Source organism: Rhinolophus hipposideros (assembly GCF_964194185.1).
Source record: "Rhinolophus hipposideros genome assembly, chromosome: 17".
In the NCBI taxonomy this organism is placed as follows: domain Eukaryota; kingdom Metazoa; phylum Chordata; class Mammalia; order Chiroptera; family Rhinolophidae; genus Rhinolophus; species Rhinolophus hipposideros.
The window spans coordinates 16,128,049-16,150,632 of NC_138063.1; the positions used below are offsets into that span (position 1 = coordinate 16,128,049).

The following is a 22,584-nucleotide window of genomic DNA, read 5'->3' on the forward strand; positions in this document are numbered from 1 at the left end:
TCTCTGAACTGGGGGTGTTGGACCAAGATTTCAAAAGTTCCTTCCAAACTCACTTTAAGTATCCTAAGTCTGAAGTTTGAGCAAATTAAATTTATTACTGAAATAGAATATTACTAAACAAAAGAAACTTGAAGATTCAGAAAAGAACTCGCGCAGACTTGGAATATACTAAGTCTTTCATTGCAGTAACAACTAAAGGGGTCCATTCAAAATGAAAAAGCATCATTTAAATGAAATGATCATGTTGCCAAGAGCAATTGGTCTTTAATTGAGCCATCTGTTCTACAGATAGATAACTTTTGACACACACAGAGAATGATACAAAATTTATATCTTTCCTAGAGTTGTTTTGTTTGTTTTTTGTCAATGCATAAAAATAAGGTCATTCTTTATCAGAGAGCATATACAAAGCTCAGATATCAAATCTCCTCAACCTTTTCAGAGAGCAAAGTTACTATAGATTTGAAATGGAATTTGATCTAGTTTGAATTTAGACAAATGGAAAATTGTAAATAACTAAAATGTTATAAAGAAGGGCAGTGGAATAGTGTGTTAAGGATCATAAAGAGTTCTTTATTCTAAGGTTTTTAAAAAATAGTTTATTAAAAAGAAAGGCAAGATAATAATTAAAACAGTTTAGATAAAAATATAACGCCTACAATATTCATAATGCAGATAAACCATTTTGGTATTCCATCAATAATGAATTCTTTTCGTACTTATTTTATGCAGTGATTAAAATATTTTCTGTACTAAGAAAATAAAGGATATTGCAATTATAGACCATCTTAAATCCAGTTATGAGTTAATTCTAACCTGGAAAATGAGATTTATCCACAGGGCATAATAGTTATGAGAGTAGGCTCAGCAGAAATTTGACTTCGGAATCAGAATCACTGATTTACTAAAAAACAATTATTTACTTGGTTATCATGAAGATGTGATTGAATGGGAAAATTTCAAGGGTGCTCAGTTCAGAAATCGGGTTGTTTTATCTAAACCCTTACACAGTATCCTTGGGTAGAAGGTAAAAAATATACCTTGTCAGAAATAATCCCATGAGATGCATGAATAAAAGTGAAGTTTTTAATGGGATCAAACGAGATTTAATAACTATTTTTTTATTAATAACTATTTTAAGATTAGACACTGTTTTAAATATTTTCAAGTCTGGATTATATTGTCTTTTGTTTTATAGATGGCTAATTTGAACTGCATACATTTCTGATTAAGTAACATTAACTGTGTGGTATTGATCTGTCATTTGTTGAGATGTGCTTTGTATTGTTAGTAAATTTTTATGCATAAAAAGAATGTTTACATAGATTTAAAAAGAATAATTTTATTGGTAGCAGGTTTCATACGAAACCATTAGATTGGGATTATAAATTGCATTGTTCAAAATCTCTATCCTAATTTTCTGAAAGAATTTTGGTAAAGATTGTGGATTTGTCAATTTCTCTGCTTTATATGTGTTTATACTATTTTAGGTTATGTTATTAGGTACTTACAGGTTCGGGATAGATATTTTTCTTGTGAATTGTATGCTTCATCATTATTTAACAACCTGTTTAAATCCTAATTCTGCTTTAAAATCTATTTGCCTACTATGATTATTGCTACTCGAACTTTAATTTAGTAATTATCTACCTGTTATTCATGTATTGTATTTATTCCTCATTTAATGATATTAATTTATTACTAAAGTTCAATACATTGCAATAAACAAACTGAGACCTAAATAGATCAAGTTACATTTCCGAGGTCACATGCAGCATGACAGATCTGTAGATATATTTAAATACTAGCAGCACTAAATCTCATGAACTTAAATTTTACTTCCTTACCTGACCCTCTCCACCACTTTTGTCACCTCGTCAAAGGCCTTTGCTCTTTCCTGGTCTTGCACAAGGAGAGATTTTAGTCTGAGTTTGACAGTTTGTCTGTGGCTGCCTCTCTGGAAGATTCCTTTTTCTCCTACAAGGTCAGAAACTAGGCCAAATCAAATCTAGACCTACCAGGGCCTTGCCTTCATCACCACCACCACCAACCAGGCCTCTTTTCAATGCCAGTGTCTTTCATGCTTTTGTTTTAGGTTTCTATTTTGGATTCTGTCTGATAAAGTAACTTCAAGAACATTTAGCTGATGATCCTGGATTAATATTTTCCTTTGAAGTAACTGGGGAAAACACTGTTGAATCATTTTGTCCCTCTGATACTGCATTGTGAAGATCAATAGGGGGCAAATATTTATAAGGCAACCCATAGCAAATTTTCCACTTACTTTTTGTTTTTTTAATATCCTCGTATGGAATACACATGGTTGTTTGTGGGCAGGCATGTATTTTATGGCTGCACACTGATGAGATGACAAAATTCCAAAAGTGTTTAAATGTGAATCACTATAAATATCAATGAACTACCTTCTTCATCAATGAACTTGCTTCTTGAATTTGAGCCTGAACCCTGTGCTGTGCACTAGGAAGTGCCATGTTCATCTCACTGAACATTTCAAGAAGTTGTTTGACAGACCAAGTTGTTTGACAGACCAAGTTTAGTAAGTGGTCCTGCCAGGGGACATGTGTCTAACCTCCTTGGAGGTGGTCATCTCAGTCCAGCATTTCCTGGAAGGAACACCGTAATTAATCTCTATCTACCATCATGTCGGTACGTTCTGAGGAGACAATCAAAAATCTACCATGACTGCATCTAACACAGCTCCTAATTGAGACTTGGCCTTTAAAAGATTCAGGAAAAATGCTCTCTCTTTCTGCTGTCTGTGGGAGTGGCTGCCTTTTCTCCCTCAACATGTGTGATATAGAATCACCAAAAGAATTTAACAAAAGGGGCACAGGAGTGACAAAATAGGTCAATAGTTGTTTATTTGACTACTAGTCAAAGGAGTAAATTCATAAAGTTAAGGCAATATTCTATAAGTCATTATAGCCATGGACACTTGAATTATTGTCACGGACACTCCACATTTTATCTTATAGAAAAGCTCATTATTCTCAAAACTCTATAAAGTTTTATCAAGGGAATAAAATGCTCAAGATTTCAAGGTTTAGGAATGACACAGGATGGATTTAAATTGCAGCACATTAGCACAAAGTCTGCCCTCTTTCTGTCATTGCACACTGCCACTCACTACTTAGCTGCCTCTTGTAGTCAGATTCCTGATGATATGTCACTTTTTCACACACATAAACACACACACACACATACACACACACACACACAATCACAAAAAAGCCACCAAATCATTCTTTATCATAGCACTCCCCTCTAATTTTTAGTACCTATCAGATATATTCTGGTTCATTTAATTTGTAATAAGTTAAATAATAATTTTAAAAGAATTTTACACTGATTCCAAAGGGCAGACTATAATTATTACACTATATTTTTGGGAATAGCAAAGCTTATTTGCAACTTAAATATCTATGGAGTCATGATTAATATTTATCAAGTTTCCTTAGAGGTTTTAACTTCTTCCCTCTTCAATAAAAGACATAAGTGGAAGGAAATAAGAGTATATAGTGGTGTCTCTTGTTCACATCAGTTATAGTTATATGAACCAGGAAGGACAATTAAAACAATGTTTTGGATACATTTGCTTATCAATAATGCATGGCACACATTTCATATTGTTAATTGGCCTTTTATACTCAAAGTCTGAATCTCATATATTTAAAAGCTTTCTGCTTTACCTACAAACTTATTTTTTTTTAAGATTTTATTGGGGAAGGGGAACAGGACTTTGTTGGGGAACTGTGTGTACTTTCAGGACTTTTTTTCAAGTCAAGTTGTTGTCCTTTCAATCTTAGTTGTGGAGGGTGCCGTTCAGCTTCAAGTTGATGTCCTTTCAGTCTTAGTTGTGGAGGGCGCAGCTCAGCTCCAGGTCCAGTTGCAGTTGCTGGTTGCAGGGGTCGCAGCCCACCATCTCTTGCGGGAGTTGAGGAATTGAACTGGCAACCTTGTGGTTGAGAGGACACGCTCCAATCAACTGAGGCATCTGGGAGCTCAGTGGCAGCTCAGCTCAAGGTGCCGTGTTCAATCTTAGTTGCAGGGGGCACTGCCCACCATCCCTTGCGGGACTCAAGGAATTGAACCAGCAACCTTGTGGTTGAGAGCCCACTGGCCCATGTGGGAATGGAACCGGCAGCCTTCGGAGTTAGGAGCATGGAGCTCCAACTGCCTGAGCCACCGGACCGGCCTACAAACTTATTTCTTAGTAAGTGAAATCAGTTTCAAGAGACAAGATTATTGCTTTCGAGAAAACTTTCTTCCCAAAATGATATGAATAATAGTTTACCCCTATTGCTACTTCAAAAAAATAAAATACATAACTTATCCCTTCTGGTTTACACAACTATAATTGATGTGGACATGGCATACCCCTATTATGCTCCCTTTCCTTTCCCTTTAAGTCTTTTATTTAACAAGAGAAAATCATAATTAGATTTCAAAGAAATTCTCCTTAGATATAACTCCTATTTATTGTGGAGTCATGCTTGTATATGCGACCAACAGATTTTTTAAAACTCATGTTAGCATTGATTCAGGACAAATCAATGATTGTCATTTCTTTACATTTGTTTCTTTACCCCTCAACAAACACTAAAGGCTTCCCACAGGCTTACCATGAAAATGCAGCTGCCTTATTGCATTTTCTGGGACTTCTACTAGGAGACATCTTTTTTTACTGAAAGCAGAGGTGCTCAGAAAACAAAAATAAAAGTAAACTGAAGTGCTAGCACAAGTTTTGCCGATGTTCCTTTTCTCCCTTCACATTAGCTCCTTCCACATGATTTAAGAATGTAAAAGCTGATTTGCATAGTGGCTGCACCAGTCTGCAATTCCACCAACAGTGCACGAGGGTTCCCTTTTCTCCACATGGTTAATTTGAAAACATTTATGTACCCTTATGTTTATTGCAGCGCTATTCACAACAGCCAAGACGTGGGAACAACCGAAATGCCCATCGGTAGATGACTGGATTAAGAAATTGTGGTACATTTATACAATGGAGTATTACTCAGCCATAAAGAAGAATAAAATCTTACCATTTGGAATGATATGGATGGACCTAGAAAACATTATGCTAAGTGAAGTAAGTCAGACGGAGAAAGACAAATACCATATGATCTCACTTATATGTGGAATCTAAAGAATAGAATAAATGAAAAAACTAATCAGAAACATAGGGGAAAACTGAGGGTTGCTAGATGGGAGGGGGTGAGGATGAGGGAGAAGGTGAGAGGATTAGAAAGCACAAATTGGTAACCACAAGACTGCCATGGGGATATAAAAGACATTTTGGGGAACAAATTGATAATGTTGTAAAGATTTTGTAGAGTATCCGATGGACACTTGTCTTATTAGGGAGACCACCTCAGAGAAGATGTAGATGCCCGATCACTGCACTGTACACCTGAAGCTGAAGCTGAATAGCAGTGAATGTCAACTACAATTTAATATATAGAGAGTCACAGGATGTGGAGTACAGCGTAGGGAACAGAATCAGTGAAATTATAACAGCTATATATGATGCCAGAGGGGTAGCAGATTGGGGTGGTGGGGTTATCACTTTTTGAGGGGTGTAAATGTCTAACTATTACATTGTTTTATACACCTGAAACTAATAAAAAAAATGTAAAAGCTGTCTTTTCCCACCTCCTTCTTAAATGTTTTACTAAGCACCTTATTCATGTGAAATATATTGTTCTTTCGGGAAAAAGAAAAAACAAAACTGCTGAGGGGGAAACCCATGTGACCAGACTGGCTATTTGCTGAATCTCTTTTTAAATAAAAATATGTATGTTAACATTAATTTTTTAGAGCTATCTACCTTACTATTATCTATTCAATCCAGATAATAATGATATTCGCCTGGATCTCCTGGGCAGCGAGACTTTTCAAGGTCTAAGGGATTATCCTCAGGGATTAAAATCACCAGATAATCACTACTTTCACACTTTAACAAATTAGTTTTACCTTTTGCATTTTCGCCTCAGTTTAAGCCCCACTTGTTTGCCAGCAACCCCGGGCTACTATTGTACATTCTTCCCACTGTCTTTGGTTAAGTAGTTCCAGTCAGTGGACTAATTTTAGGACTTAAATTCCAGAAGAAAGTTCATATTCTGGGAATATCGAATTCTGAATATGATCTACGTTTTTGGGATTTGTTCCCCACCCCCATCATTATCAAATTCAATGAATCTCTAGAATCAACATATAATGAAGTTATTTTAAAATTATTTATGATGAGACATGTATGATGAGTATGACATAAAACTGAAATCTAAAGCTGCAAATCATATGTTGGGCAAAAATTTTCAAAACTAAGTATTAATTTGAAGAATTGAGTCATCTTTCCAGACTTGGATTATAGAAACATTTTTTTAAAAGAAGAGAAAGGGAGAAACTTTGTTAACACAAAGTTCATGGAGTTGTAGTATGTTGTTATACCAACTAAAAAATAAATGTAGAAAATTACTTTTGCTTTACAAAATATTGAAAGTCTATTACTACCCCCAATCTGATTTCCCTACCTTCCTCCAGAAAAAAGGCATTGTCTTCAGAAAAGATTTTCCTTGCTTAAGATATATAGCAATCTTAATAGATTTTTATATACTTCTATCATTTGTATTTAGAGATGCTGCAAATTAATTGTTAAAGTCATTTGTGATTTTTGTTACGTATTTTAAAATATAAGTAGCATATTTACATAGTAAATATTCAATCAGAATGTTCAAAATATTAAAAGTATAGAACAATAAAATAAGACTAACCCTTCCTCCCTCCCTCATCTCCTGTGTCCTCTTTCTTTTGCAAAATAGAGTTTTAGGAGAATTATAGGTATACTTTCAAAAGTTTAATATTTAAACAATTTGAAATCTCATTTAGGATAAATCAATATATCAAATATACTGTACTTAAATTTTGAAACATTTAAAGTATTTTAAAAATTATTGTTAAAATGCTTTTCATTAAAGTCACATTTTCAATATTGATTCCTTGCTCTAAGTCTCAGTTTGGTATTTTCTTTCCTGAAATAAATTAATATCTTAAACTTTCGTATAAATTGACCATAAATGTGACTCAACATTTTATTCATTTTTAAGTATGTTTACCTATTACATTTTGTATAAAATACCTAAATTTGATCTAATTTCTAAGGTAATAATCTAAACTAACAATATGACAAAGCTTTAAAGTTTTCAAAGACATTTAATACATGAAATTGGCATCAAGGCCCTAAAAAAGCATTTTCAATTGATTTGTATGATTTTGATTGATTCAAATTGAGAATGTCTGATTTTTCTCCATAGAGTCATCTTCATTTGGGTTTTCTAGTAAACTACTCCCTTATCACATGTAACCAGATAATATTGTTGAACAGGAAAGGAGATCTTAGATTATTGTTTCTGTGTGTAATCTACTAATTGTAGTATTGAGTATAGTATGGCCAAGAGAAAGCAAACTCGATTTTTCTTCAATGGCTTTACACTGAGAGGTACAGGATGGTTTCACAGCTTTCTGGCAGCCCACATTTACGGTAAGTGTATTTGGAACACAGAAATAAAGAAAGCATAAAAAGATTCTTACACTGCACCACAGCACTGATTAGAAAGGACAATCTTTGAGCTTTGAAAACAGAAAACAGAAAGCAAAGAAGCAAGCCATCTGCCGCCCTGAGCAAAATCTCTTTCCCATCAAAACTCTGCTGCAAATCCAGCTTCTCCTCTTGCAAACCCACAGGCTAGAGGAGGGAACCACAGCCACTCCAAAGTAGAGTTTCAGGCCCATCATTAGTGGTTTCTGTCACTGTCTTGGTGCTTTTCCTTCATGAATGAAATATGCAAATGGCATCTTACATTGCCTCTTTCAATGAGGAAGAAGAAGGTCAAGAAACACAACTAACAAAACCAGCACGTTAGAGATCTGTGACCGATGTACTTACACCTCCAAATGCCTCCAGATTTCAGCCTCTGGGGAATCTAGCCCATTTCTTTATAGCACTGTTGCTTCCATCAGCTGTGGAAATTAACATAAAATAATATAGTAACCCAACAAGTCCTGTACAACATTCCAGAGCATCAGCTTAAGTGAACACTAAAGGCGCATTGACGGTGTACAAAATCTGAATGGTAAATAGCAAGTAAATACCTTCCAATCGACCGGAAGGGGGAAGGATGCTGGGCTGCTACAGCTGCTGCTTGCTCTCTTGTGTAACAGCAAAGGCGGCTCAGTCCCGCTGACACGCTGCGAAGAGTGGCTGCGACGGGCGTCTGGGCGGTCCTAGCGCCTGCGGCAGGTGAACGCACAAGGTAACCCCGGGAAGCCTATTTCCGGTGATATTTCTGAGGGGTGTCACCGAGTGTTTCAGGGATGCTTGTTAAGCATCAGGGTGGTGGGGTTTGAGTTTGGGAAAACGAATTAGTAAACAGGGTCTGCTAATGTTTCCAGACACTGCTTGGTGAAACCAAAAAGGATTAAGGATGGTCTTGTCCGTTAACTAAATGGTACTTTTGGAAATGTTCAAGTCAGAAGACATTTAGACAGAAAACTAATTCGCACATCTACTATATTGACTAATCTGTGTATTTTCTTCCACCACCCCACCCCCCACCCCCCCCCACACACACACATTTAAAAAGTAAAGCGAAAAAGGAATAAAGAAGTAGGGGACTTTTTAAAGTTTGAAACATCTTTTCTTACATTTGCAAAAAGTGTTAAAGGTCTAAAAAAACCCATGCTTGGCATGTGTGTTTCAAAAACCTCAAAATAAATGCAAAAACAAACAAAAATAGAATTTCAGAAGCTTTTTCTCTAAAAGGCAAAATATACCAGACTCCATATAACACTTCCTTTCATCTTTATTTATTTGCTTCACTTTTTTCCTTTGTAGCACCTTTGCCCACATAATATTCATATTTCTTTTTCTTCTATTTTTTCAAACCTTTTAAAATTTATTTTAAGTGTGTTTTTCCAGGACCCATCAGCTCTAAGTCAAGTAGTTGTGTTCAATCTAGTTGTGGAGGGCACAGCTTACAACGGCCTATGCAGGAATAACTGGCAACCCTGGTGTTATGAGCATGGCACTAACCCACTGAGCTAACCAGCCACCCCATATTTTTAAATACATTGTCTAACTCCCCCACTGCAACATAATCTCTGTGAGGGAATGTGCTGTATTTACTTTGATAGAGTAACACTTTTATAGCCTAGAAGATTGCTCAGCACATAGTAGGTCCTCAGCAAATATTCGTGGAAAGAATAAACTGGACACTAAGCTGACAAATTACACTAAAGAAAATAAGTACAGAAATTAACTCTTAACTGATTAAATTCAATTATCAGATCTTTTTGAGCAACTGTTTTATTTAAGGGACTGTGTTAACTGCTATACATTTGCCTTTAAGGAGCTTATAATTTAAATGTAAAGAAAGATATTGTATGAAAAAAATATGTATGTAATCAAACAAATATATGTACATCTAATATTTGCTATAAGATATGTATAAATACATGTACATCTAATATTTGCTTAACTGAAAGTTAAGATGTGCTGTTTTTGCTAGGGGCTTCTATGTTTTGACATTATGGGTATGGTATTGAGCTGGGGACTGGGTTTGAGAATTCAGCAGTGGTTTCTTCTCTCCAACTCCCACCCGAATACATAGAGTTTGGTTGGCAGTAGGAAGAATGTTTCAGAAGGGACCAGAATTTAGAAAGTCAACTCCAGTAAGATCTGTTAGCAGAGTAAATACAGATACTAACACAGGTAAAGAGAGGGAGGGCAAGTAAGTGGGTACTGCAGGCCTTGGATCAAAGCCTCACATAGTCAGGGAGTCAGTAGGAAAATGGTCCAACATCCAAGAGCCGTTGTCTTCCTGAGCAAGGAGGGGGCTGGTGGTCTGGGCTGCCAGACTGAATAGGTGACTTATGGCAGCCAGTAGCAAGGTATTACTGGCCAATAACAAGGTATGCCAATAAAGCTGAGGCTCAGAGGTGCAGAGGCCAAGAGGGGAGAGAGAGAGCGAAGATCAAAGATTAAAGTAAGACTGTCTCCATGGAACACTCAAGGAGGGATTTTCTCACACAAAAGTACAGACCCAGAGGCTGATGGTCAGTCTTGAGCCCAACAGTGAGGGGCACTGATGCTTTTTAAAATCAAAGCATCCAGAAATCAATCAGCTGGATTAATTTCAAGTCATGTGTGGGTCAAGCAGTTATAACTGTGGTTGGGGAAGAACTGCAGAGAGAGGGAGCCATGCTGGTCATTAGAAAGTTGAACTAGAGTAATTTTGCCTCAACGAAAAAAAAATTGCTTTCTTGAGCCCACAAATTGTGATTCAATTGTCTATTGCATTTTTGTTCACTTCTCAATCCAGCAGGTTTTCTGAAATGAGATTATGTTTTAAAAAGGAAAAGACCAGGAGTGGTGAAATGGCTCAATAAGTTAGAACGTGAGCTCTGAGCAATGTTGCGGTTCGATTCCCACATGGGCCAGTGAGCTGCGCCTTCCACAACTAGATTGAAGACAAAGAGCTGCTGCTGAGCTCCCGGTGAGCGGTGGGCAGATGATTAGTTCAGTTGGTTAGAGCACCATGCTCTTAACTACAAGGTTGCCGATTGGATCCCCACAAGGACTTCTGTGAGCTGTGTCCTGCACAACTAGATAGACACAACTACTTGACTTAGCGCTGATGGGTGGGAAAAACACACTGTTCCCCAATAAAGTCCTGGAAATACACACTGTTCTCCTTCCCCAGTAAAATCTTAAAAAAATTTTTTTTTTAAATGTAGTTGTTTAAAAAAAAGGAAAAAAGGAAAAGACCAGCAGCAAAAGGTGCTAATGCACCCTCAGAGATGGAAGTGGCTGTGACTGGCCCAAGAGGGAGGCAGTGCCCCTCTGTCAAGCATCTCTTCGTAGCTACTGATTTTTATGAATGTTGGAGAGCCTCCTGGGGAACCTTCACTAGTCCACGGCTGGGTCTCAGAAATACACTGACATGTCATCTGTGGGATGATACCAGGTGGAGGGAGAAAGAATAGGACTGCTGAGAGACATGTCACCATACAGATATAGACAGATCGATGGAATGATAGATAGATAGACAGATATCAAAAAGACTCAAACAATATAAAAATTTTGATCTAATGGATATAGACAAAAACAGAGAATGAAGCTTCTTCTCATGCAAATATAGGACAAAGTTGTTCATGTACAAGGTCATAAAGCAAGTTGCAAAAATTTGTAAAGAATCAATATCACACAGACCATGTTCTTTGACCAGAGTGCAACTGCTTATGTCAGTGACAAAATGATAAATAAAACATTCCTACATAGTTGACAAATAAAGCCACACTTCTCAATAATTCGTGGGCAAAAGTGAAAATGAGTACAAATATTTAAAAATAATTAGAAATGTACAATCACTACATATGGGAGGCTATGAAAGCATACTTAAAGATAAATTTATAGTCTTCAGTTCACATATTAGCAAATACAAAGGCAGAAAAATTAAGAAAGGCAATAAATATTAGAGAAGAAATCAATGAAATAGAAAACAAATTTACACTAGAAAGAAATATACAACATCAAGAATCAACAAATCCAAAAACATTTGTTTTTTGGAAAAAGTTAATGAAATTAATATTTGGCTAGAGTGATTCAAGTTAAGGAGAGAAGGCACAAAACCCATTTAGAAACACTTTATAAAATAGTAATCAGTTTTTGAAAAATGTATACATCATCTATCGTATAACCCAGTCATCCCAATTGTAAGTATTTGTCCAAGAAAAATGATAACTATAAAAGGCTTATATGAATTTTCATAATAGCTTTAGTTGTAATAATTGAAAATAGAAAACAACCAAAATGTCCATGAAGAAATGAATGGATAAACAAATAGTGATATGTCCATACAGTAGAATACTATTCAGCAATAATAAGGAGTTACCTATCAATACCTGCAGCAACATAGATGAATCTGAAAATCATTATGCTGAATTTTGTAAAAAGCCAAACAAGAAAGTGTGCAGATTATATGATTTCATTTATAAAAACTGCTAAGGGATGCAAATTAATCTCCAGTTGCAGAAATCAGAGCAGTGGTTACATGGAGATAGATAGAAGAAAAGATGGATTACAAAGGGGCAAGAGGACTGTTGGGAATGATAGATGATGGACATGTTCATTATTTTTATTATGATGATGATTTCACAGTGTTTACATAGGTCAAAACTCACTGTGTTAGGGCCTGTCCTCAAGAAGTAGATATCACAACAGGACCAGAATGCAACAGATCTAATGGGGGGAAACCTGTGAGAGAAATGGGGAGCGGAGGCAGAGGAGGCTGGGAGAGCCATCAGACCACAGTGCAGAACTGACCCAGGGGTAGGAGGCAGGAAAGTAAAGGAAGCAGGATGGAAAACAGGAAGGTCTTAGACTAGAGTGTAGTTCTAAGAAATTTTGGCAAGGCTGATGCGGAATTCTCAGGGCCTCTCAGTGGAGTCCTGCATCTCGCAGGAATAGGCCTCCCTTAGTTCCTTGCTACACCTGGTCGCTGGGTAGGAGTAGCCTGTGCGAAGTGTGACCTGGGCCCAAATGCTGTGCACAGCAGTCAGCAGTGTTAGTCAATTACTCTTTGAGAAGTAGATTCCCACTGAATTAGACACTTTAAATATGTACAGTTAATTGTATGTCAATTATGCCCCAATAAGATTATAAAAACAAGAAAGACACAATGGCCGATAAAGTAGAGGTGAAACATAAAAGAGAAACTATGGTCAACTTTATGCCAGTAGATTTGGAAACTTGAAAATATATAAATTCCTAGGAAAATGTAATTTATCAAAATTGATTCAAAAGACACAGAAAATCTGATTAGCATTATAAACGAAATTAAAACAAATACCCTACAATCCAGTAATCCTGTTATCGGATGATACCCACAAGAAAGCTCATGGCAGCAATGTTTGAGTAGTGAAAACGTGAGGCATTTAAATAGATGTGAAAAGGAGACTAGACAAACCAGCTGTGCTCCATTTACGCAAAGAATATACAGCAGTAAAAATTATAAGCTTAACCTATATACAACCAAATTTTGGAAACATATTATTAATTAAAAAATAAATCCCAGAAGACTAAACATGATATAGTATTTATAGAGATAAAAAAGTAGCTGAATTAAACAATATAAGCATTCAAGCAAATGTGATAGAACTATACATTATAAAAAGCAAGGAATTCATAATTAGTCTAGTAATCACTTCTGAGATATGGGGTGAAACATAACATACAATCTATTAGTAATGATCTAATTCTTGGGTTTATGGGCATTGATTATATTATTATGTTCTTTATCTTACATACCTCTATCATTAATCCTTTGAATGTAGCAAATAATATGCATCTTCTTAAAAGAGAAATCAGTGGAAATGTAATGGCTGTATGCAATGTCAGAGGGGTAGTAGGTTGGGGGAGGGAGGTTAACACTTTGTGAGGGGTATAAATGTTTAACTATTACATTGTTTTTTACACCTGAAACTAATAATAAAATTTTTAAAACTTAAAAATTAAAAAAAAGAAGTACAAAAAAAGAGAGAGAGAAATCAAAGAGAGAAAAATCCTATTCCACACAGAGGAAACAGCATGTGCAAAGATATTAGAGCAGCACGTTGGAATCACGACATGGAACAAATGAGAAAAAGCAGGAAAGCTACTGAGCCAGGTGAGCTTGGTATTGGGAAAAGGGAAGCGTGGTTCCTGGTCATCACATAGGACGAACACCACTCCTATCTATCATAGCTCACATCTTTTCACCTTGTTAAGAGACAGTCTTCGCAAACTGACCTTGCTCCTCTGAGCAAGTGCTGATTAGTCATGCTATGACTGCTGATTTCCAAAGGCATAGCTCACAGAGAGGCTTTTCAGGTTATTCACCATTAATTCAGAATTCATGGATGGATGGAATTTTCCAATTTCTCATGAAGACCAGATAGATTTTCACTTTGCAAACATTATTTAGTATACCATTTCAATAGGTAATCGCATTTCACTTCTCTCACTACAAAATTTCAAATAAAATAGCATTTCCCACTGGTTACAAAAAAAAAGTAATACATTGTTATTGTAGAAAATACAGATAAGCACTAAGTATATAATAAAATTCACTGTGATGCCAGTGCTCAAATGTACATGCTGTTTAAAGATTGGTTTACAGACACATATACAAATATTGTATTTCACAAAATTAGAAATATTTTAGATATCATTTTAAAGCCTGTCATTTTTTCATGTTGTTAATTATTTTTGTTAATATTGTAACATTGTCTCTAATTCATTACATAATATTCAGATATACTAGGAATTGGCAAATCATGACCTGTAGGCCAAATCCAGCCTGTCACCTGTTTTCGTAAATAAAGTTTTATTGGAACAGAGCCATGCTCATTGGTTCATATATTGCCTATAGCTATTACAACAGAGTTAAACAGCTGTGATGGAGACTGTACCATAAAACTATTTTGCACCTTTGAGAGTAAAAGTGCCAAGCCTTGCTAAAAGACACAATTGAATGGCTATATAATGTTTTATATGAATGTATTCTAAATTAACTAATTTCTCATTATCATATATTTTGACTATATCCGATTTTTCCTGTTCTGTTCACCTTGGCTCACAAATCTTTACAGCCATCCTAAAAGTAAAATCATTGGATCAAAGTAAACTTACTATATAAGTCTTTGAAACATGTGGCCAAATTGCCCCCAGAAGATATCACCAATAGACATCACTGCTACTATTCGCAATGAAACTTCTGGATGAAATCGCTTCCCCCACTGCATACACATTCTTACCGCCTACTTTTGATTGTTTACTCTTGGTGGTTATGAATGACTTCTTCATCACAATATTAATGACGTGTGTTCAGTCTTCCTTGACCTCACTCAGGCCTTTGACAGACTGACCCTCTTTTTCCTTGGATCTGAGGCCCTCCATGTCTCTTCACGTCTGCTCACTCTATATGCTCCTTCTTCCTCTTAGTTGTTCTTCTCCCTGCAGTATCTTCCTGGTGGAAATTTCCCAAGAACAGGTCTTGACTTCAGCCTAAGCTGTCTTTTTTCTCAGCATCTACGTTTGATGTCTTCTCATACCCAGCTTCATAGTATCCTGCTACCAGGGCCTACATTCATTCTGGCATATTTCACTTCTACCTTAAAAGGCTGAAGTAGCTTCTTTACTGGCGTACTTCTTATAGTTACATCTTCCTCAATTTTTTATATACCCCTGTCAGATTGTTTTCTTTTTTAAAGGTGTAATTGTATTAATTTCTGCTCATAAATCTGCAATGAATTTTCATTGCTTACAGAATAAAGTTAAAATTCCTTTCATTGCTATTAAATATTATTCAAATTGGCCCCAATTTACCTTTCAGGCCCTAATTGCCTTAATGAGATTATTTTCCAAACTGTTAGTTTTAAAAAATTGAACTGTTCTCTCTTCTCCAATCATGGGTTTTTAAATCCTTATATATTTTTGGTGAGTTCTATATGTATAATATCTTTTTAACATTTGCCTTAATGCCCTCTGTTTAACCCATCAAATCATGCCCATTCTTCAAGGCCTAGATTTCACGTTGTTTCTTTTACAAAGTTTTTGCTTTGTCCCATCAGCCAGAAAATGTATCTGCCTCCTATGAACTCTCCATAATAATTACATCTTTACCTGTACCTGTCATATGATACTTACTTTCTATACAATGACTTTTAAAATTATCTTATTTTGCTGTTTGTTTTACACTAAATTACTGCATGCGTTGTGCCATCTTTTTCTTTGAATCGTCACTGTACTGTCCACAAAATGGAGATTATTATAGAATGAATGACTGAATGAACAAACTGATCATTCACCAAATAGAGGAAAGAGAGACTTGAGGTAGTTCAATACTTTGTGATTCATCTAGTATTGAAATAAAAGCCAGAGAATTACAAATTCAGGTCTTCTAATAGTATCACTGTTACCACCATTTACTCACCTAAACATAAGTACTATTAGGCACAATATATATACCTCATAATACATCAAGTCAAGATATAATACTAATACATCAAGCCATCCAGGAATGACTCTGTTTCTTTGCAACTAGATTTCACAAGGGTAGTTACTGCTGATCCGTGGGACTAGGTGGTGTGTGGAGTGGCACTTACCAATAGAAAAGCAGATGGATAAGCTGTACTTAAGCTTAAGGACATTTTCCAGATTGGAAGCAGTAAAGACTTCTCATTATATTCTGGTTCATTAGATTATACACAGACTAAACAGTGGGTTTTGTTTTGTCCTCTCTCTATAGTGTTAAAGATTTATTTACTCACAAAATTCCAGATGATAGAGGGACAAGAACAGTATACTAATTAATATTTATTATTAATTACTAATTCATAATTAATTACCAATTCATAATTAATTTTATCTATAGAATGTAAGTACATCAGGTGACAAAGAAATTTTTTTTTTATTATAGGAAGTCCAAAAACTCCCCAGCGTAGTGTAGTAGCATATTCATGTATGTTTTGCTGAACATTAGCTTTATCTAGATTTTCTTGTAAGGAGTGGAAAGAAAAGAATTTGTGTTGAAGGCAATTTTTGTCTAGGGTCCTTCATTGTCCAGTGTATAACCTTGGGTAAGTTCTTTCACTTCTCTGGGCTTCTGTTTCCTTACCAGTAAAGTGAAAGGGCTCAACTCGGTGATACGTAAGACCTTTCCACCTCTGAGTGTCTGAATGCTACCTCACCACGTGTAGAGAATGGAGAGCCACGTCTCAAATCCACATACTGAAACTCCACTGAAAAGCCCGCATTGTTTGTGTGACAGCCACTAGAACTTTTGTGTTAGATGACCTCCCAGGACGTCTCCCTTCTTACCCCAAACCGAACTCATATTGCTCAGGGGCTTCTACAGAGCATGTGTGCTGGAAAGAACCTAGATCAGCATCTTGGGAATTGAATCTTCATAGAATCCACTGTGCTGTAAAGGAGTTTTTTAATATAAAAACTATTTTATGTTTAAAAATGACTAAGGAGTCCTGGTCTTCTACAGTGAAGTAGCTACATTGTCCTGGTCCGGGGCACAAATGGATGGATTTATGAAGCTCTCCCTATTTCAATGACTCTGTCAACAACAGTGACATATTTTGCAAGAATTTTACTTACTCTTTCTTTTTACATTTATATTTATAATACTGCAATTACAGCAAATCTTTGGAAAATCATGATTAAATCGTTTCCTCTTTAGTAGTTATCAGGCCAGGACAGCATTTACAAATATCTGTTCTCCCTAGTTTGCTTTAGCTTATTTTCCTTATCTTTCCAAAAAATCTTGACTGTTCTATCAGGATCACTTTTGTGCTCTATTTCCTTCGTCAAAAATTTTGCTGATTGAATTATAATGGCACACTAGAACTCAAAAGGATCATAATAACCCCTCATTTTAAAGTTATTAATATTGAAAACCATGGGGATTTAATAGTTTGAGGTCACTGCACTAACCTAGGTTTCTCAGTAAACACAGGCAAAGCTTGAATACTGATTATTTATTGGGAGGGAAAACCCAGGCTGGTGAGAGAAAGGGAAAGGGGAAGTGAGGTAGGCAAGGATGGAAAGTAAATGTACAATGATGTTCACATATGAAAGAAGTGGAGCTCAGGCAGAATTTGGCTTGAACAGTGGCTTTTGTCAGGTAAGTGTGGGAAGGTCCCGAAGTCATTCATGAAATGACTCACTCAGTAAAAGGAGGAACAGACGCTCATCTCTCTGTGTTCAGAAGCTACACAAGGAAGCCTATAAACCTTCCATAACCAAGAGTTATTTAAGATGGATATTCATAATGGCAACAATACTATATAAAATGCCTACATATAAACCCAACTAGAAATGAGCAACAACTACAGAATTACATAAAGAAAACTATAGAACTAAAGGACATAAATGAAGACTTGATTAAGAAAAAAAGAGAGTGAGAGAGACTAAGTTTCAGTGTTGAAAGAATTTAATATTGCAGGGATAAGTAGTCTCACTATATTCATTTATAAATGTAATGCCAATAAATATCACCAAAAGAATTTTTATAAGAATTAGCAAACTAATTTGGAAAATAATAATTAGTTTTGTCTTGCCCTATTAGCTATCAAACCACACCATGAAACTAGATTAACTTGGAAAATTATAGCATTGGTGCATAAATCTACACATTTCACGATGGAACAATTGAGAATAAAACAGAGACATGTAAATATGAAAATGCAATTTATGATAAAGGTAGAATTTCAAAATCAGTTGAGAAATGACAGATCATTCAACAATTAGCATTGGCACACCCATTTGGGGAAAAGATGTCAGTCAGTCATTCCATACACAAAAATAAATTCAAATGGATTAAGTAATTAAAAATTTAAAAATGAATTAAAAAGATACTATAGTGGAATATTTTAGAATCTGAAGAGTTTTTCTAAGCAATACACTAAACCCAGAAGTCATAAAAGTTATATATAAATTTTTAAATATATAAAAATTAAATATAATCTATATAGAGTAAAGATTAACATCTATAATTAATAAAGAACAAAATCAAATTAAAGAAAATAAAAGCAAGCCACTTAATAGAAAAATGGTCATATTAAATGGGCAGCAAATTTCCAAAACAAGATACACAAATAAGGTAAATGAAAACACGCTCAACCTTATTGCAAATCTGGGACATTATAAGTGAAATGAGTTCTCATGTTTTGTCCAACACATTGTCAAAAATTTTAAAAATTGATTCTATACATAAGTGACAAGACGGTAGGGAAAGTCACTTGCTGTCATACTTTATTTGTGGCATATATTGCTAAATATTTTTTAAAGAGAAACTTGATGTTATTGATCAAGGAACAATACATAAAATACAATTCAATTTACAATTTAACACTCTTATTCATACATACAATTAAGTTCGGGAACTCATCCTAGAAAAAGTGCTGCATACCTCATGGCTGAATATCACTACAGTCACCTTTGAAGTGACTTAGGAGTGACTTAGGAATTTATGTACGGACACCAGCACCTAGTCCACCCTTCAAAGCAATTTTGGAACTCTTTTTCTGGAATGGCCGTTAAAGCTGTCATCGTATTACCCTTAATGTCCTGTCACCAAAAAAATGTTTTCCTTTCAATATTTCCTTTCTCTTTGGGTAAAGAAAGAAGCCATTGGGGGCCAGATCAGGTGAGTAGGGAGGGTGTTCCAATACAGTTATTTGTTTACTGGCTAAAAACTCCCTCACAGACAGTGCCCTGTGAGCTGGTGCATTGTCATGATGCAAGAGCCATGAATTGTTGGCGAAAAGTTCAGGTTGTCTAACTTTTTCACGTAGCCTTTTCAGCACTTCCAAATAGCAAACTTGGTTAACTGTTTGTCCAGTTGGTACAAATTCATAATGAATAATCCCTCTGATATCAAAAAAAGTTAGCAACATCGTTGCAACAAGTTCGCGAACTTAATTGTCAAACCTCATATATATGCATGCAAATGCCATGGTTAGGGATGGAAGGATGCCCAGTCATTTATGTGATTACTTCTAGAAAGAGAATAAAACTGGGGGAGGAGAGAGGTGAAAGGGAAAAATGACATGCCTCATTTTACTTCTCTATTTTGTGAATCTTTTACTGGAATTTTTTATTCAGATCCTTCTTGTCTAAGATAGTTTTAACTTTTTACTGAGCATAAGGTATGTTTTGCACACACACACTTACACACTTAGTTGCAGAGGGAAATAAACCTCTGTGTATATAGTTGGATGAATTTCCACAAGCCGAGCAAGTAACAGTAGTCAGATCATGAAGTCCTCTCCCCTCAAAAGGTAACCATTAGCCTGACATCTGACAACTAATTATTATTTTTACCTATTTTGTTATTTTATATAAAAGGAATTGTATGCTTGGTAATTTTTTTTGTATCTTGCTTCTTTGTTCAATGTTATGATTTTGAGTTTATTATAGTTTCAGATTTTTCATTCTCAATACTTTCCACGAAGTGAACATTCCAGAATGTATTTATTCAATCTACTATTGATGGTCATTTCGGTAATGACCAATTTAGGGGTAGTATAAACAGTGCTTCACTGAACAGTCTTCTACATGTCTTTTGGCGAATGAGCATCCATACATGTTTCTGTTAGGTATACACCCAGAAGTAAAAGTCCTGGCTATAGGCTTTGCATGTTATTCTTGAGAAGATATTGCTAAGTAGTTTTCAAAAGTAGTATTTTACTAATTTTCACTCCCACCTGTGGTGTACAAGACTTCAGTTTACTCTACATCCTTGCCAACATTTGGTATTATCAGTCTTTTTCACTTGACTATTCTGGTGGTTATTTAGTGGTCTCTAGTTATGGATTAACTTGCACTTTAAAAAAAAAAAAACTACTAACATTGAGTACCTTTTCATAGATTTAATGTCTAAATCTTCTCTTGTGAACTAACTGTTGAAGTTATTTGCCCATTTTCTATTGGATTGTTAGTTTGTTTCTTATTTGTATTTATGCAAATATATATAGTATAATATACATGCATATATACATATATATGTATACACACAGATATGTATATGTATATGTATATATACATATATATATATATATATATCGAGAGAGTATCTGTTCTCATTCAGTGGGTTGATTTTTAATTTTTTACAGATATCTTTTGAAGAGTAATTTTTATTTTAATATAATCCAATTGATCATTTTTTTCTTTATAGTTAATCCTTTTGGTGTCTTATTTAGGAAATCTGCTATTCCGAGATGACAAAGACGGCTCTGTGCCATTTTATCTTACTTGCCTGGTTTTTGAAAAGGAATACAAATATAAAGATTAGTAAAATCTTTTATACTGATAACACCAAAAAAATTGAAGAACCAATAGAATTTTACAGTGAAAGTCAATACTTTCATTGTTATGATCTTGTTAGGAAAGAATATGTCCGTCCCATTTAGCATTACAAAGTTTAATACCACTTCAATATTTGTAAATTAAATGCATTGCCACTTGACTATAAAACTCATGACTATAGTGACTAGGCATATGTAGAAAGTACAGGTGAATTCTTTGAAGAAAAAAAAATACCTTAGGTATCTTCACATTACTATTCATTATCCTGACTACTAAGGAAAGAGACTTCAAAAAATATCAACGGGGACTTAAAAGATACTACATGACTTCTGTGTTAAACTGAAAATGATTGTTGGGTTTAGCCAGCACGAATGAGAAAGCTCTTTATCTTATTTTAAGCACTCTTTCTTTATATCTTCTTATAAATTTCCTCATTCTCATTTTCTTGGACTAGAAAAAGGATTCTGATTAAAGATGGACTTTACCAGAAGAAATCAAGTTTGTCTCTTGTTATTCTGTTCTTTTTCTAAGTTTAGAGTTTCATAGGTTTATAGCACTCAACAGATTTTAAAGTCTTATCCTATCCATCCTCCAAAAACAACCCAGAAATATGAGAACTAATCCTGATTATGTGACAATTTGCCAAGACTTAAGTTATGCAGGAAACATAGTCATCTGGTTCTATTTTTCATTTTGACTAAATACAGTAGGAAGACTATAAACAATACTGAAAAATCACTGAAATAAACTAGAAGACTTGTTCTATTCAATGTCAGCTTTTTCTAAATGTTTTTTTTTTATATTCCAAGTTCTTAAATGATGATTGTAAAGTATTACAACATTAAATATATTTAGCGTCTTAATGAAGATAATGGGTTCCATCATTCTCCCAAGGGTTTGGAAAGAAATGATATCGATTTACTTGATATCGTAGGTACACTATTTTTGTACGTATTCTCCTTTTAAAAAATTCCACTTGTCACGATTTAAATCTGAAACTTGCCATTTGAGTATTTCTTATTGAAATAGCTCTCAACTGCTCTTCATCCCCTTAGTCTCCTGTAACTCCAATCTGCCTTATTATTTTCAAATTCATCTTCTTACTTTACCTAATTTTTATGTTGTTTCCCTTTGTTCCTTAACCTTCAGTGGCTCCCCATTACTGAAGGATAAGACTCAAAATATCTCAATCGAGCATCAGAGGTCTTTTAAAAACTGGCAGGAACCTAACTTTCCAGCCCTTACTCACAAAATTCCCTTACAAAAACCTTGATGGCTACTTGTGGTCATCAGGTATCACATGTACATGTAGTCCCTTCTTTTCATCTAAAATAAAACAATTTTCTCTTTTTCTGGAATACTTTCCTATCCCTTCTCCTTGACCATCTACCTCTTTCAAAGCTAACATTAGACCCCCTGCCTTGTCATTTTACAAATCACTCTTTTCCATGGATAAGAACGTCTGTGGAATACATTTGGTCTTGTCATGCATTTGAGAGCGACCAAACAGTACCTGCCTTCCCATCCATTCATGCATCCGTTTATTTTAAATATGTTAAAAACCCACTATTACTAAACATTAATCTAGGCAATAGATAAGTCCCTGCTCTCATGAAGTTTATTTTTATTCTGGAGAGACAGAAAAT

General features: G+C 35.1%; 1 protein-coding gene across 2 annotated transcripts in view; it reads right to left on the reverse strand.

The window, feature by feature from the left end:
• The window catches only part of RAB27B (RAB27B, member RAS oncogene family), a 168,132-nt gene that overhangs the window by 121,485 nt on the left and 24,063 nt on the right, over positions 1-22,584 (reverse strand). For both annotated transcript variants that reach the window (XM_081079006.1, XM_081079008.1), the window contains exons 2-3: positions 8,173-8,311; positions 7,967-8,040 (exon numbers count right to left, since the gene is read on the reverse strand). The gene's annotated coding sequence lies outside the window, so the exon portion shown is untranslated. The remainder of the gene's footprint in view (positions 1-7,966; positions 8,041-8,172; positions 8,312-22,584) is intronic.